The sequence below is a fragment of the Pan paniscus genome, chromosome 2 (assembly GCF_029289425.2).
Source record: "Pan paniscus chromosome 2, NHGRI_mPanPan1-v2.0_pri, whole genome shotgun sequence".
NCBI classification, from domain to species: Eukaryota; Metazoa; Chordata; class Mammalia; order Primates; family Hominidae; genus Pan; species Pan paniscus.
Genome location: NC_085926.1, coordinates 125,227,556 through 125,242,851, shown reverse-complemented (window position 1 = coordinate 125,242,851; position 15,296 = coordinate 125,227,556). Strand labels below are relative to the sequence as shown.

General features: G+C 43.0%; 1 protein-coding gene across 3 annotated transcripts in view; it reads left to right on the top strand.

Annotated features, from left to right (window-relative positions):
- Positions 1-15,296, top strand: part of PRR20G (proline rich 20G) — a 140,114-nt gene that overhangs the window by 105,584 nt on the left and 19,234 nt on the right. For 2 of the 3 annotated variants that reach the window (XR_008624867.2, XR_004670704.3), the window contains exon 4: positions 751-3,077. The exons of the other annotated variant lie outside the window; for it this stretch is intronic. The gene's annotated coding sequence lies outside the window, so the exon portion shown is untranslated. Of the gene's footprint in view, positions 1-750; positions 3,078-15,296 lie in introns of those variants that run through there. 3 annotated transcript variants of the gene reach the window in all.

Here is a 15,296-nt window from a genome sequence, read left to right as displayed (position 1 = left end):
ATCTCTTTCTCCTTCTCAGCTTCTTTTTTTTTAAATTGTATCCTTCTCACCTTCTTTATGAGAACCTCTTATCTGTGCGTCATGAGGCTCCGACCTCAGCTTTGGAGGAAGCCCCAGCAGTCTTGGTGCTTCCTTCACCTCTTTGGCTTATTTCGTTTTTCATTTATACTATTGTCTGATTACAACATCAACATATGTTCATTGTTTTAAAAAGACAAAAAAATCCCTAAACATGCAGAAAAATGGAAAGAACGAAATTTAAATTATTAATAAGTTTATCACTGTTGTCAGTATTTTGGAGTATTTCCTTCAAGCGTTGTTTCTCCAAATAAACATACACACATTATAAACAAAGTTGAAATTATATTACATACAAAGTTCTTAATGTATGTTTTTACTTAACATTTTCTCATCTCATTACATATTCTTTGAAAGCACCTTTTTATGCCTACAAAGCATTTTATCTTATGGGTGCAATATGCTTACATAACTGCAGCAATGTAATTCTGGTAGATGTGATATTTTTGAGTCTTGTCCTCAGATAACAAACATTTGTAGCATGTTGCATTTGTCTAAGTCTGTACTCAATTCCACCTCACACGCTTTCTTCAGATGGCAGCAATTTTGATCTAGTCATTTCCAGGTGAAGTCAGTCACCTGAGATTTAAAATCAGATCATTTCTGTTTGTCTCCTTTTTCCTCTTCTCCTAGGTTGGCATCTAAGATTCATTCTTTTCTGTTTTTCAAAAGCAAAACCCTAAAAGCCTCAAGACACAAAGTCAACACCACCACCAACAGTCAGCTTTCCCACCAGCCCAGGTAGAATAAAGCCATGCAACAGCAAGTCAAAAGGAGTGGAGGCCTGAATCCCAAAGACAGCAGAGTGCAGGTCCCTGGAACCTGCCTGGGTCTGTACTTCTCTCCGGCTGCATGGCACCATCCCCAGGGAGCTTTCCAAATTCCTGAAACCGGGCCGTGCTCCAGATGAAGGACATCAGATTCCATGGCTGGCTCCTGGCTTCAGTGCTTTTTATATCTCTCCAGACGATTCCAGTGTGTAACAGCCAGTGCTACTTGCCTTTTGCTGTGCACGTGTGGTCCAATCAATGGATACCATTCCGTTAAAATGCAGAATCTCGGTCCCACCTCAGACCTGCCCCCTCAGAATCTGCACCTTAGCAAGGTCTCCAGGTGGCTTAAATGCACATTAAAGTGTGAAGAATTTATATGAAAAATAATAAAAGTCGTAAAAACCATTTATACAGCTCTTAACTTCTCATCCGTATTGATGGTATAAGAGGACCAATAATTGGCTTTTGAGAAATATATGGAATAGGATTATTTTGGAGAGAGCTCTGCTGTGATTCCCACCTTGCCCAAGGGGTGTGGTGGGGATGTGATCTTGTCATCGTACCAAAGAAACTGCTGAGAGCTTGCTGTCTGCTCTTGCAGTTTGGGGAATACCATAGCACACTGTCTGAATCACATATGAAAGTACAGGCCTGGTGCTGTGGCTCATGCCTGCAATCCAAGCACTTTGGGAGGGCAAGGGGGGCAGATCACAAGGTCAGGAGTTCAAGACCAGCCTGGCCAATATGGTGAAACCCTGTCTCTACTAAAAATACAAAAAATAATTACTTAGGCATGGTGGCACGCACCTGTAGTCCCAGCTACTCGGGAGGCTGAGGCAGAAGAATCACTTGAACCCTGGAGGCGGAGGTTGCAGTGAGCTGAGATTGCACCACTGTGCTCCAGCTTGGGTGACAGAGTGAGCCTCTGTCTCAAACAACAACAACAACAACAACAACAAATAAAGTAGAGAGGGTGAGGGCTGGCTGAGTGACCTGCAGAGGCTAAGCTAAAGGACTCTGGTTTGGAAAGTCACTGCTTCCAAGATTTGCTGGGCTAAGGAGTGAGTGAGCGTGTCACCTGGACTGGAGGTGGACACATGCCTGAGAGAGCCTCCTGGCTGCCCGGGGCTTGAAGGGACACACAGATCCAGGGCTGTAGAAGGAATTGGGAGTGATCACAGCAAGGGGGCTGTCAATATGAGGCATCCTCTAGAATGAGCAGCCCCTGGAAGGCCCTGTAAGAGGAAGTGCCACCTTGAAACACTTGACACATTCCAGAAACCAGAGAACAACCAAGTTCCCAATCAAGGAAAATTCTTCCTGTCCCCTGCTCCCCAGCGGGGGTAATGTAGCTTGGCATGGTGGAGGAGTGGAAGGAGCTGAGCACGCGGTTCTTCCTGGTCTGCAGCAGGCCCCAGAGCAGGGGAAGGAGACATGGCTCTAAATCCTGTCTGATTGCTTCCTGCATGAGGACGTCGGATCACTGAATTGAAACAGAGGCTGGTGATTTAATGTGGCCCTGGGATGCTGTATTGGCAACACGATGACTATAACTATTACTGCCCCCGCCATCTACAGGACCAGAGAAGTTATGGGGCCTGCCCAGCAGGGAAGAACAAGGAATGGAGAAAGAAAACTCAGAATGAAGTTACATCTCCTTGTCCTGCAATGGCTGGCATGGCATTTGCAGGCTGGGTGGGGTTGGAGAAGTCCCCAGGCAGAGGCCTCTGAGGTGGGATGGATAGAATCCCAGATGGGTTTGGGAATCTGTATAGGAGAAACTCTAGTGCCTGCTGCCCTGCAGGGCTCTGGAAGGCCACGAGTGGTCCAGGGCTCCTCTGGGGCCTGGACTTCCTCGGGATTCCACACCTGGGCATGGAATGAGGCAAAGGAGGTCCTGGTGGGAGGTGTTTGGGTCACGGGGGGAGTCCCTCATCTTGCTCTATGAGCTCCACGAGAACTGATTGTTCAAAAGAGCCTGGCACCTCCCTCCCCTCTCTCTCTTTCTTGCTCTGCTCTTGCCATGTGACTTGCCAGCTCCCCTCCTCTTCCACCATGAGTGGAAGCTTCCTGAGGTCTCACCAAGAGTAGGTGCTGGAGCCATGCCTCCTGTACAGTCTGCAGAACCATGAGCCAAATAAGCCAAATAAACCTCTCTTCTTTATAAATTAGCCAGCCTCAGGTATTTCTTTATAGCAATGCAAATGGACTAAAACAGGGTCTATTACAGCATTACATACATATTCATATGTAATCTCCGGAAAGCTTTATATTAAATGTTAGTAGAGAACTCTTTGGGTTATGGAATTGTAGGTAATTTTTATTTTAGTGATAGCCGTGCTATGATTTTTACATAGAATATGTATTACTTTGATAAAAACAATAAAATTTATCTTAGAAGTCCTTTTCCATATTGGCATAAGGTAAATTATCATGTTTATTTTCTTCTACTTATTTTATTGGTTCACTTTTTACTTTGAAATCTTTAATCCATCTGTAATTAACTTTGGTGCAAGGTGATGATCTGTATTTTTTTAGAGTATTTAGTCAATATCCCAGTAGCCTTTACTGCACAGCCCAGTAAAGCCTTTACTGCACAGCCTTTCTTCCTATTTTCCTTGCTCCTGTATTCTGTGTCACCTCTATCACGCATAAGTTTGTCATACATACAAAGTCAGTTTCCATTTATCTACTCAGCTATTCTAGTGCCAGGATCACACCATGGTATTATGCCTTTTAATAATATTATTATCTAGTAATGTAGATCATGCTCATCATTTCTTAAGCGTATTCTTCCACGTAATCTTCAGAACTACCCTGCCAATTTGAACTAGATATCACAATTATTTAAGAAGAAATAGCATATTGGAACTATTTAGACTTTCCATTCAGGGACATGGATCTAATAGACTTCTTTAATGTCTATTATTATCTTAATTTTTTTTCCTTTGACTAATACCTGCAGTCTTCTGGGGGGCGGGGGGAGTTCTTGGCTGAAGAAAAATAAGACTTCAATTAAAATTTGTTTAAAAAGCAACAATAGTGAAAACCCTACATATTTAAACAAATGGGGTCACTTAAAACTATATTCAGAGGATTATTCAAAGCCTTAAGTACTTTTTTTTTTGAAATGGAGTCTCGCTCTGTCACCAGGCTGGAGTGCAGTGGTGCAATCTCAGCTCACTGCAACCTCTGGCTCCTGGGTTCAAGTGATTCTCCTGCCTCAGCCTCCTGAGTAGCTGGGACTACAGGTGCGTGCCACCACGCCCAGATAATTTTTGTATTTTTAGTGGAGATGAGATTTCACCATGTTGGACAGGATGGTCTTGATCTCTTGACCTCATGATCTGCCCATCTTGGCCTCCCAAAGTGCTGAGATTACCGACGAGAACCACCTCACCCGGCCAAGTACTTTCAATAGTACGTAAGAAAACCTGAAAATAAACTAAGAATTCAATTTTTTTTACAAAAAGCAGAGCTAAAGAAAGCAAGAGAAAGGAAATGATAGTATTACAATCAGAATTTTGAAAACAAGAAAATTAGAAGAACTGATGAATAAATCCAAGGTCCACTTATTTAGTCTCTAGATGTATTAATGGATTTGTCTGTTTCTTCTATCAGTCCTATCGGTTTCTGCTCCATGTGTTTTAACACTGTGTTGCTAGGTGCATGTATGTTCAGGATTATTAATGTCGTCTTGCAGAATTGACTCTTTTATCATTGTGCAAAAAAGTCCCCTTTTCCACAAATAATATTTCCTTTTATCTTTTGTGATGCCTGTGTTTGTCTGCAGTTTTCAGTTAGTATTTTCATGGTATATTTTTTCATCCCATTGTTTTTATCCTCGCTTTGTCTTCCTTTTTGTAATAAATATTTATTTCTTTTTGTAATAAATTGGCAATAGTAAGTAAAATGTTTCTTTGAGTTCTTTGATTTGTCCTGGCAAATTATTAAACATGAGGAGGGCGCTCATGGGAACCCTGATTCACAGCAGGTCGGTCAGAAGCACAGGAAAAATGACCTGGGGCTGGTGATTGGTATCAACAGTGGGAGCAGACTTGTGGTGCTGAGCCCTCAACCTGTGATATCTGACACAATCTCCAGGTAGGTGGTGTCGGAATTGAGTTAAATTGTGAGACACCCAGCTGGTGTCTGCTAGAGGATTGCTTGGTGTGTGGGAAAAACCTACACATGCTTGATGTCAGAAGTGAAATATTGAGGGTGTTGAGTGAGAATATAGTAGGAGAAAAAAATGTTTTTTTTTCCTTTACAGACAAGTGATCAATACAATAAACGTGGACCCCTCTAATTTATTAACCACAGCCTGTTAGCAGTATAGAAAATTTAGTCACAGGATGAAAATGTTTTACAACATCAAAATGAGGAAGGTACTGTGTCTACAGACAGAGGACATGTGTGTTACAAATGCACACTGCATTCAGGTCTGTGCTGGTCATCTTGAAACCCTGAAAAAGTGAAAGATTTTATCTTACAAATACAAATGATCAAAATTGATTCAAGAAAATGTAGAAAGGGGATATATTGGGAACTATGAAAGAATAAAAGTATGCAAAAGCAAAAATGACCTTCAGTGATAGCACTGGAGTTTTGCTGGGTAGGATTTTTTTTGTTGTTGTTCTTATACATTTCTTTTATTTCATTTTAACTTGAGAGATTTGCTTTAGGCAGACCTTGACATACTTTAATTCCAGTCTATTTGATTATTTTGCACCCAAGTGAAAAAAACTTACTGATTATTTATTTGGCAAAAATTATTAAGTATCACCAGAAACTGAAAAGTGTGATGCAGTCTCTGTCCTTCAAAAATTTGCAAATAATAGGGTGGGAAATAAGAATATTAAGAAACGTATAATGTACTACCTAAAAGTTATAAATAAAAACCAATGAATCTAAACGGTCATACCCAATTTATATGAAGTGAAACATATTCATGAAATATTTGATATATGGGTTTGAAAATGAGGTGGAAATTACTCGGGATGACTTGAGATAAAAAATTTTTGATTGGGGTGACATAATGAGACATTAGAAAGATTAATTCAGTAGTGGTGTAAGGATAGATTTGAACAAGGATGAATTAGAATACAATATGACTACAAGGCAGGAAAGGGGTTAGGAACCCATTGAGTAGTTTAAGTGAAAGGCAGGTGATGGTATCCTACACTTCATGTTACCACTGAGATGCTTGAAAGTGAACAAATTTGGGAGATGTTGTTGCAGCAGAATTAGCAGAACTTGGCAAGGAAGATGAGTTGAACATGACTCTAAGGTTTTGAGCCTTCATGATTCAGAAAAAAAATTTGGTGGCATGAGCAGAAATAGGAAAATCAGCATGAGGAAAGGTACAGGGAGGCAAGCGGGGTGGAAAGAGAGTGACATTGAATGTCTGTGTTTTTAGGTATTTGAGATGCTGGGAAACCTCTTGGGTCTAGTAAGGTAAAAAACTTTCATGTAGGCAGATATGGCTAATAAAGAGGATGCCATTAGTTTGATAGACAAGTAGTTCTGTTAGTTGCCAGCTCTATGACCTAGGGCAAGTTATTATCTGACCCCATCTGGTTTTAATTTTCCTGGTCAGTATAAGAGAGAACTGGCTTTAGTAAAAGCTGGCTTAGTAGATTGATGCACCCTTTGGCAGGTATGAAGTGGTTTGGAACCAGTTGCCAAAAGAATTTGTCCTAGATTTTCTACAGGCTTTGGATCAACCCTGTTATCTCACTATGGTCTCTCTCAAAACTTAAAGAAGATTTGCTGTTCCCGTGATCACCAAGACTGCCCAAGTTGATGCTCATAGATGCCCCCAGAACCTTTGCCTTCTGGACCATGAATATACATAGTGACAAAGGGGCCTTTATAAGATATATGCTGTTAGCTTCCCAAAAGCCTACTCCCACTAAGATAAAGGCACAATTGACTCCGTGTCTTTTTACTCCTTTTCCGCCTTCTGAAAAAAAATGATAAAAAAAGACCTCATAATTTTAATGGAAAAAGATGAAAGAAATCCTGTATTAATTTCCTTGTTTTTATGGGAAATTCCTCATTGTAGGACTTGAGTCCACCTTTCCCTTTTTAAGCACCTACTTCATCCAACATTTGCCTGAACAGAGTGATGTTGCCAATGTTTAGTCGGTAGTGACCTCTAAACAGAGATAAAAAAGTGGTAAAAATGTTGCTCAGCTGATTCACCTGCATCTGATTAAAAAATTTGATGTTCTGTTTGGGATATTTTCTTGTAGAATTAGAATGTAAAGGTTTGGTGTTTACAGCTGGGAATATTTCCCTGCTGGCTTTCAGTTCATTTTGTTCCTCATTAACCTTTATAAATATTCTAAACAGAAATACCCTTTTATTTAAGATGCAGTGCTTTCTTAGCTAAAGAATGAAAGAAAGCTTTAATATTGCTGTTATGTTCCTGTATCACCTATCCTAGGAGAAACACAAGGAAAAGCAGTGTGGCATTCTTGGAAAAAGATTTTGGAGTTACAAAGACCTAGAATTCCACTTTGGCTCTGTGACCTGGTAGCTGCATGACCTAGAGCAAATTATTATTCAGCCTTTCTAGGTTTTACTTTCTTCATTGGTGTGATGGGGTTAATGCCTGTGTATTCCAACAGTTGTTAAGAGGATCCAGTGGTATAATGGTGGCATTTGTCTTTAAGCACAGGAGTTCTAGAGTTATACTCCATGGGACCAAATCCTGGTTATATTCCTGTGAAGATAGTTTACTTGCCTAAGATCCTTTTCTCATCACGAAATGATGATTATAATAGCACCTACCTTATAACCTTCTTGTGAAGATAAATAAGTGAAAACACACATTGACCAGCAAATATTAAATGTGCAATAAATATTAGCGATATTGATTAGTACATACTAGGCACTCAATAAATAGAAACTTCTCGCCTTTTCCTCCTTCATGTAGGCATTGTCGGGTTGTCTCTTCCATATTTTAAGCAAATAATCCTTCAGAGTGTCTCTTTCATATATTAAGCAAAGCAACTCTTAGGATATAGGAGAAAACAATTCTTACATCTTTGCTGCTCATCTACAAAACAGAGGATCATTTGCTGATTTTAGGTATTACCTTCTTTTGAATATAAGGCTTGGAAACTTGAAGACCAAAGGAAAGTGTCATTTCTTTAGAGCAGTTATAAATGTGTACAGTCTCCTAGTTATCGAAATTGAAAGCTACCCTGCCTACCGCAATCTATTTGTCCCAGCTTCAAACACATTTTGAAAAACCCTCTGGGTGCTATCTTTCTTTTTAGTTATCGCTAGCCTTCTTTCTTTCTTTCTTTCTTTCTTTTTTTAAAATTTTTTTAGTATTTATTGATCATTCTTGGGTGTTTCTCAGAGAGGGGGATTTGGCAGGGTCATAGGACAATAGTGGAGGGAAGGTCAGCAGATAAACATGTGAACAAAGGTCTCTGGTTTTCCTAGGCAGAGGGCCCTGCCGCCTTCCGCAGTGTTTGTGTCCCTGGGTACTTGAGATTAGGGAGTGGTGATGACTCTTAAGGAGTATGCTGCCTTCAAGCATCTGTTTAACAAAGCACATCTTGCACCGCCCTTAATCCATTTAACCCTTAGTGGACACAGCACATGTTTCAGAGAGCACGGGATTGGGGGCAAGGTTATAGACCAACAGCATCCCAAGGCAGAAGAATTTTTCTTAGTACAGAACAAAATGGAGTCTCCTATGTCTACTTCTTTCTACACAGACACAGTAACAATCTGATCTCTCTTTCTTTTCCCCACATTTCTCCCTTTTCTATTCGACAAAACCGCCATCGTCATCATGGCCCATTCTCAATGAGCTGTTGGGTACACCTCCCAGAGGGGGTGGCGGCCGGGCAGAGGGGCTCCTCACTTCTCAGATGGGGCAGCCGGTCAGAGACGCTCCTCACCTCCCAGACGGGGTGGCGGCGGGGCAGAGACACTCCTCAGGGATTTTTTTTTTTCATACTTTGAGGGAATTGGTAAATTCCTGGCTATACAAAGATTTGGTGATATTCCTCACTGAGGATAGCTACAGGAGTTATTTCTTTCCTCCTTTAGTCTGGATTTATTATCTTTTGTTGTTCATACCCTATTGATTTTTTTCTGGGCTGGTTACTTCTCCCCATTGAGGCCCCATTTTTCCCTGGAGAGGAGACTGACAGGTGCTCCCATCCCAGCTCGAGTGCAAGCATTTAATAATAAAATCCTTAGGAACCAGTTTCTTTAAAAATGTGTAAATGCACAAGGAATGCATTATCATTATGAGAAAATAAGGAGAAAAACAGCTATTGCCAAAGTCTCTGGTTCCAGAACTCTGCTGTACAACACTGTACCTATAGTTAACAATACTGTATTGTACACTTAAAAATTTAAGAGGGTAGATCTCATGTTAAGTGTTTTTACCATGACAAAAAAAAGAATATTAAAGTTCATGAAGTCTTTAAAAATAAAGCCTTTATTGAATCCTTGTACTGAAGGAAATTATTTTGTATAAAAAAGTGTTTTTACTTCAGGAATATAAAAGATATGTGCCTAGAAATCAAAATAAAGCTTGATTTTTTAAATGGATGAAAAGGAAGGAAGAAAGAAAGAAAGAAAGAAGGAAAGAAAGAAAGACAGTCAGTCCCTGGAGACAATCTTCTTCATTCCAAGACACTTTCCTCCTTGTGGGCAGTGAGTGGAATTAATGGGTGAGAGCCACATTCTAAACGGGTCAGTCGAGATCTTCATGGCTTCTGGCAGAGCTGAAAGCTCCTTTTTGCAGAGTTTATTTCCTCATTTTATAATTATACTATATCTAAATTATCTTTATCTTATTTTGTTTGCTTTTCCTTTGATGTATATAAATGTTATGGAAAAATTTTTTTATTGCTATCCAAACTAAGGTAAAAAATATATTTTGATTAGATGTTAGCTTGGGTCCTCATTTTATGCCTCAAGAGAAAACCAACATAAAAATGAATAGAACACACTAACCCCATTCCCCTTTCCCGGAAGATGTCCACCCCTCAGCTCCTTAATGGTTTAGGAAGTCTTGGCTACAGTTGCAGAACCTCAGATATCTGATGTCTCTTACTCACCCAAGTGAGTTGCGTGGGCTCAGATCTTTGAAGAATTCCATCTTTCAGAGAGCAGGCTGAGGGGACTGCATGAAATATCTGGCATGGTATGAAAAGAGGATGTGAAAATGGGACTTTTGCTGACATCTGGAGTTTGGCTGAGGCCCCAAGTCCGAGGCCCCAGTGTTGGTGCCCACATCCTGGGGGCAGATGCCAGCTTATCTGTGATAGAGACTCCTGCCTTTCCTGACAACCATTCTCCTTTCTTCCCTGGTCTTCCTTGGAGTTCATGTTGTCCTGTGATACCTTGAAACATAAGGGAGAGGAAGGAAGGCTGACCCCAGGAGCCTGTTCCTCTTTGCCTTTCCCTGTTTTTCTGCTTGAAATACGAAGAGGAAAGCGAGAGTTCTGCAACCATCCTGAGGACTCAACAGTGGCTCAGACATTTGGAAAGGCAGAATGCGACCCTCAGGGCATGGCCTCATGCCAGCGTGGAACTCTACCTCCAGGCTTCATCTGGGTGATGCACTCAGGCCACTGTTTGGGAAGCTCTACAAGTACAGCCAAGCACAACTACTGGCTTGGACACTGAAATGCGACATGGTGCTAGATTTGCAAAGGCCATAGAATGGGGGGCTGAGACCTGACCATGGGAGGGAGACTGGAGGGGAGGGCTGCTGGCACACTCTGCCACTTTCTCCCCTTCGCCAGGTGAGGGGCCTCAGGGGGACAACTCTGAGATTGGCAAGCACCTCTTTCCGAGCTTCAGGGCATGTGGTGAACGACCTGACTCCCCTGAGCTGCCTTTAAGAGAGAGACTGGGACGGCGGGGTGAGGGAGACAACTGCTGGTCTGCTGGCTCCTCAGCACTGACCTTACTCCCACCACAGCTGTCCTGCTGGCCCTGGGAGGGCCCAATAAAGAGAAGCCGGACTGGGCCACCTTGAATGAGATTCTGCTCAAAAAAGGCACCTGCAGAGGGGTGGCCTAGAAGTCAGCCTGGGGCGGAGGGCCAGGGACAGAGGAAGGAGGGTGTGACCCTGTAGACAGTCTCAGTCCCGCCTTGAAGCTGCCAGGGCACCTAGGGAGAATGTTAAGAAGCTGGGAGCCCCATGGAAGGGAAGAGTCAGTGGCTGCTGTGACAAAGCCCAGGCAAGGTCGGCGGCTTGGCGGCAGCAGACATTTACTCCTCGCGGGGCTGCAGGCTGGAGCCCGAGGTTGGGCGCCCGTGGGGCTGGGCTCTGGGCTGCTCCCTTTCAGGCTGCAGCTGACTGCATTCTCACTGTCCTCACACGGTAGAGAGAGGCGGGAGCTGTCTGGGGCCTCTTTCATAAGGGCCCTTATCCCATTCATGGGGCCCCCATCCTCATGACCCAATCACTAACGCCACACCCAAAAGCTCCACTCCTAACACCATCCTATTAGGGGCTAAGATTTCAACATGTGGATTGAGGGGACACAAACATTCACTCCGTAGGAGGCAGCATCTGGGCTCGCAACATGGGGAGCTCTGGCAATGCCAAGGGATGGAAGGCTGCCTGAGGTGGTCCTCGACCCAGGTGACCTCTGGAGCCAGAGGCTCTGCCATGCAGAGGAGGAGTGGGGGACAAGGAGAGGAAAAAGTAACCACTCTTCCTTTCCCAGCCGAAGGCCTCATTGAGATAAGCGCTAGAGGAGCAAAAGTTTTTAATGCGATAAAAGTCTGGAGTTTTGGTATCGGACGAGACCAGACTTTGTCTTCTTTGTTAGGGATCAGAAATGCTGTGAAGCCTGCCTGAGATTTCACTGAGGTGGGGAAGAAAGATTTAACACAGCCGGGAGAAAAGGCGGCAGTGTCAAAGACGGAGGCTGCTTTCTATCTGCCCCTTTCCGAGCCAAGCTTGTTTAGTGGCAAGCCTGGAAATTTAAAGGGGACCGAAAGGGGGGTGAACTCCTCTAGCTGGTGGCTGCCTCTTGGTGTCCTGTGGTTTCTGTTTCGTTGGAAGCAAAGGAATCAAAGCACTTTGCTGTCAGAGAGGTAAGGCATTCCCAATTTTGGCACACCATCAGATAACAGATGCACAAAAGGAATAAAATAAAAGTCGCCTGTATTCTGCTTCTCACAGATAACATTTTTGTGTCTGGTCTTTCAAATTTGATAACTGGACAGCAATGGCACTTTCTGTTGTCTCAGAGAAGTGTCTCTGAAAAACTGGTGCTAGACACATCCCTGCAGGATTTAACAATAGCCAACTGGATCCATCTTCATCACCCACTGCCTCTAGCTTCGAGAAGAGGTGAGTTGCTCAGCAGAGGAAAAGATTATTTGCAGGAAACTTTTAGATGTAGAGGGCTATGCCATTGATTGTCCTTTCAATACCTATAGTCAAGGAGAGTGTGTTCCTCCTTTGGGTCAGATGCAAGGGCACCCCAGGAGAGTCACTATAAAATTTAGGGTGGCATGCAATAGGGGAGCCCATGGCTGGAGGAGCTGTGGAAACTTGTGCTGTGCTTGGATGGAAGCATCAGCTGGTTCTTGGAAGCAACTGGTGTCCCTTGGAGTTTAGAGGCTTATGAGCATGAGGACAGGTGCCTGACTCTCCCAGGAGCCTGGATGGCAGTGCTCCCCACAGCAGCCAGGAACAGGGAGCAGGAAAGCTGACTGCAGGTACTGTCAGTCAGGGCAAGGACATTTGATGTCTTCATGTCAGTGGACAGTAGGGTGGAGGTCTGGTCATGAGTCATCCCGGAAGGACCCCAGCCCAAAGCCTGCCTGCCAAAGGGACTGTGGACATTCCTTTGGGGGACAGGAGTGGAGAGCAGAGGCGGGAAAGAGGAGTGCTCATTGGCAAGTCAGGGCATGGTGCAGTGGGTGTCCCTTGAGGGGTGGCTATAGAACCACAGCACCCGCAAATGGAAAGGGCTTTGCCCCTTTTCCTCATATCCTAGAGGATCCAGAACACGGAGGGTGGAGGAAGTGCAGACTGTGCCCTCTCTCTGCCCTGCACTGGTCCCGAGGCTGAGCACCATGCCAGGGCCTGGGGAAGGGAGACCTGAGGTCCTCTGGAAAGGCCATGGTGGGAGGAGAGCAGTGCCCTGTGCCACTGTACCTGGGAGCGGGCGGAGCTGTGTGCCACTGTACCCGAGAGACAGGGGGCAGAGCTGTGTGCACTGTACCCGGGAGGGGGCGGGCAGAGCTGTGTGTATTGTACCTGGGAGGGGGCGGGGCAGAACTGCGTGCATTGTACCCAGGAGGGGGCAGGGCGGAGCTTTGTGTATCGCACCCGGGAGGGGACAGGCAGGTACAGTACAGTATGTACTGTACCCGGGAGAGGACAGGCAGGTACAGTACAGTATGTACTGTACCCGGGAGAGGGCGGGGCAGAGCTGTATGTACTGTACCCGGCAGGGGGCGGGGCAGAGCTGTGTGTACTGTACCTGGGAGGGGGCAGGGCAGAACTGTGTGTTCTGTACCCGGGAGGGGGCGGGGCAGAGCTTTGTGTGCTGTACCCGGGAGGGGGCGGGCAGAGCTGCGTGCCACTGTACCTGAGAGAGGGCAGAGCTGTGTGTACTGTACCAGAGAGGGGGCGGGGTGGAGTTATGTGTACTGTACCTGGGAGAGGGCGGGGCCGAGCTCTGTGCACTGTGCCGGGGAGGGGGTGGGGCCGAGCGGTGTGCAATGTACCCGGGAGGGTGCAGGTCCGCAGCCTTCTGGGCCTCGTGATTTTTCCTTACGCGATGAAGGAATAAGTAGTGTTTAGGATCTTGCATTTAATGTAACAATGTATTGTGATCATTTTTCCATATAGATAAACTTCTACAGCTTCATTGTCAGTGCCTAATTGACAAATTTATTTAATTCCCTGAAAGAAATTGGGTATTTGGAAGGATTCTTTTTTATTCAGTCTGAAACTCAATCTCACATCAGCAGCCATCACACCAAAGTCTAATAGAAATCAGGACTAAAATGTGGATATTGGTTTCTATTATTTTTATTTAACATTTTCCTGCAGTTTCTAGCTACTTCAATTACATATGAACCATAAATAAGAGGTATAATTCTTATAAGTGAAGAAACAAAATTATAATTATTTGCAAATGATATGTTTATATATCTATGCTTCCCAAGAGTATCAAAGAAAAAATAACTGGAATTAATTAAGAGGCTTCAGTCTAAATACAATTTTACTCAAATGAATTTTCTGTATAACATAAGTAACCAGTACCATTGAAAAAGAGATCATTTACATAGGGACAGAAAATATTTAAGTATTTGAAAGTAACATTTACCAAAAAATTTTAAGACTGCTGTAAATACATTTACTATATTTTGCTGAAAAGAAAATCAATGGAGTACTGTATTTCTGGATAAGAACACTTAATATATTTTAAAATATGTTGTGACAACTAAGCACATTTATAAAATTTTCATCATCCTATGCCATCAGGGAAATGAAAATTAAAACAATGAGATACCACTGCACACCTATTAGAATGGCCAAAATCCAGAATACTACAACACCAAATACTGGTGAAAAAGTGAGGCAGAAAGAACTCTCATTCATTGCTGATGGGAATGCAAAATGGTACAGCCACCTTGAAAGATACTTTGGCCATTACTGACAAAGCTACACATAGTGTTACTATATAATTTAGCAATTTTGCACTCCTAGGTATTTACTCAAATTATTTGAAAACTTATGCCCACAAAAAATTGCACATGAATGTTGATCGCAGCTTTATGCATTATTGTCAAATCTTGGAAGCAACCAAGATGTCCTTTAATAGGCGAATGGATAAATAAATGGTGGTACATCCATACAATGAAATATTATTCAGCAATAAAACTAAATGAGCTATCACACAGTGAAAAGACATGGAGAAATGTCTTAAGTGCTTAAATGCATATTACTAAGTGAAAGAACCCGGTCTGAAAAGGCTACACACTGTATGATTCCAACTACATGGTATTCTGGAAAAAGATAAAACTATGGGGACAGTAAAAAGATGAGTGGTTGCCAAGGGTTCATGGGAAAAGAAGGATAAATACATGGAACACAGAAATATTTAGGATGATGAAGCTACTCTACCTGACACTATAATGGTGAATACATGACATTATATATTTGTCAAAACCCACAAAATGTACTCCACAAAGAGTGAACCCTAGTGTAAAGGGTAGGTCATCATAAAGTATGAATGTTCATTCATCAGTTTTAAGAAGTGTACCCCGCTAGTGCAAGATATTAACAGTAGAGGAAACTGGGGAGGTGGGTATAAACTCTGTACTTTTTTTAAGTTTTTCTGTAAACCTAAAACTGCTCTAAAAAAATAAAAGCTATTAATTAAAAGAAAAAAAACTATCCAGCCACAAAAAAGCATGGATAAA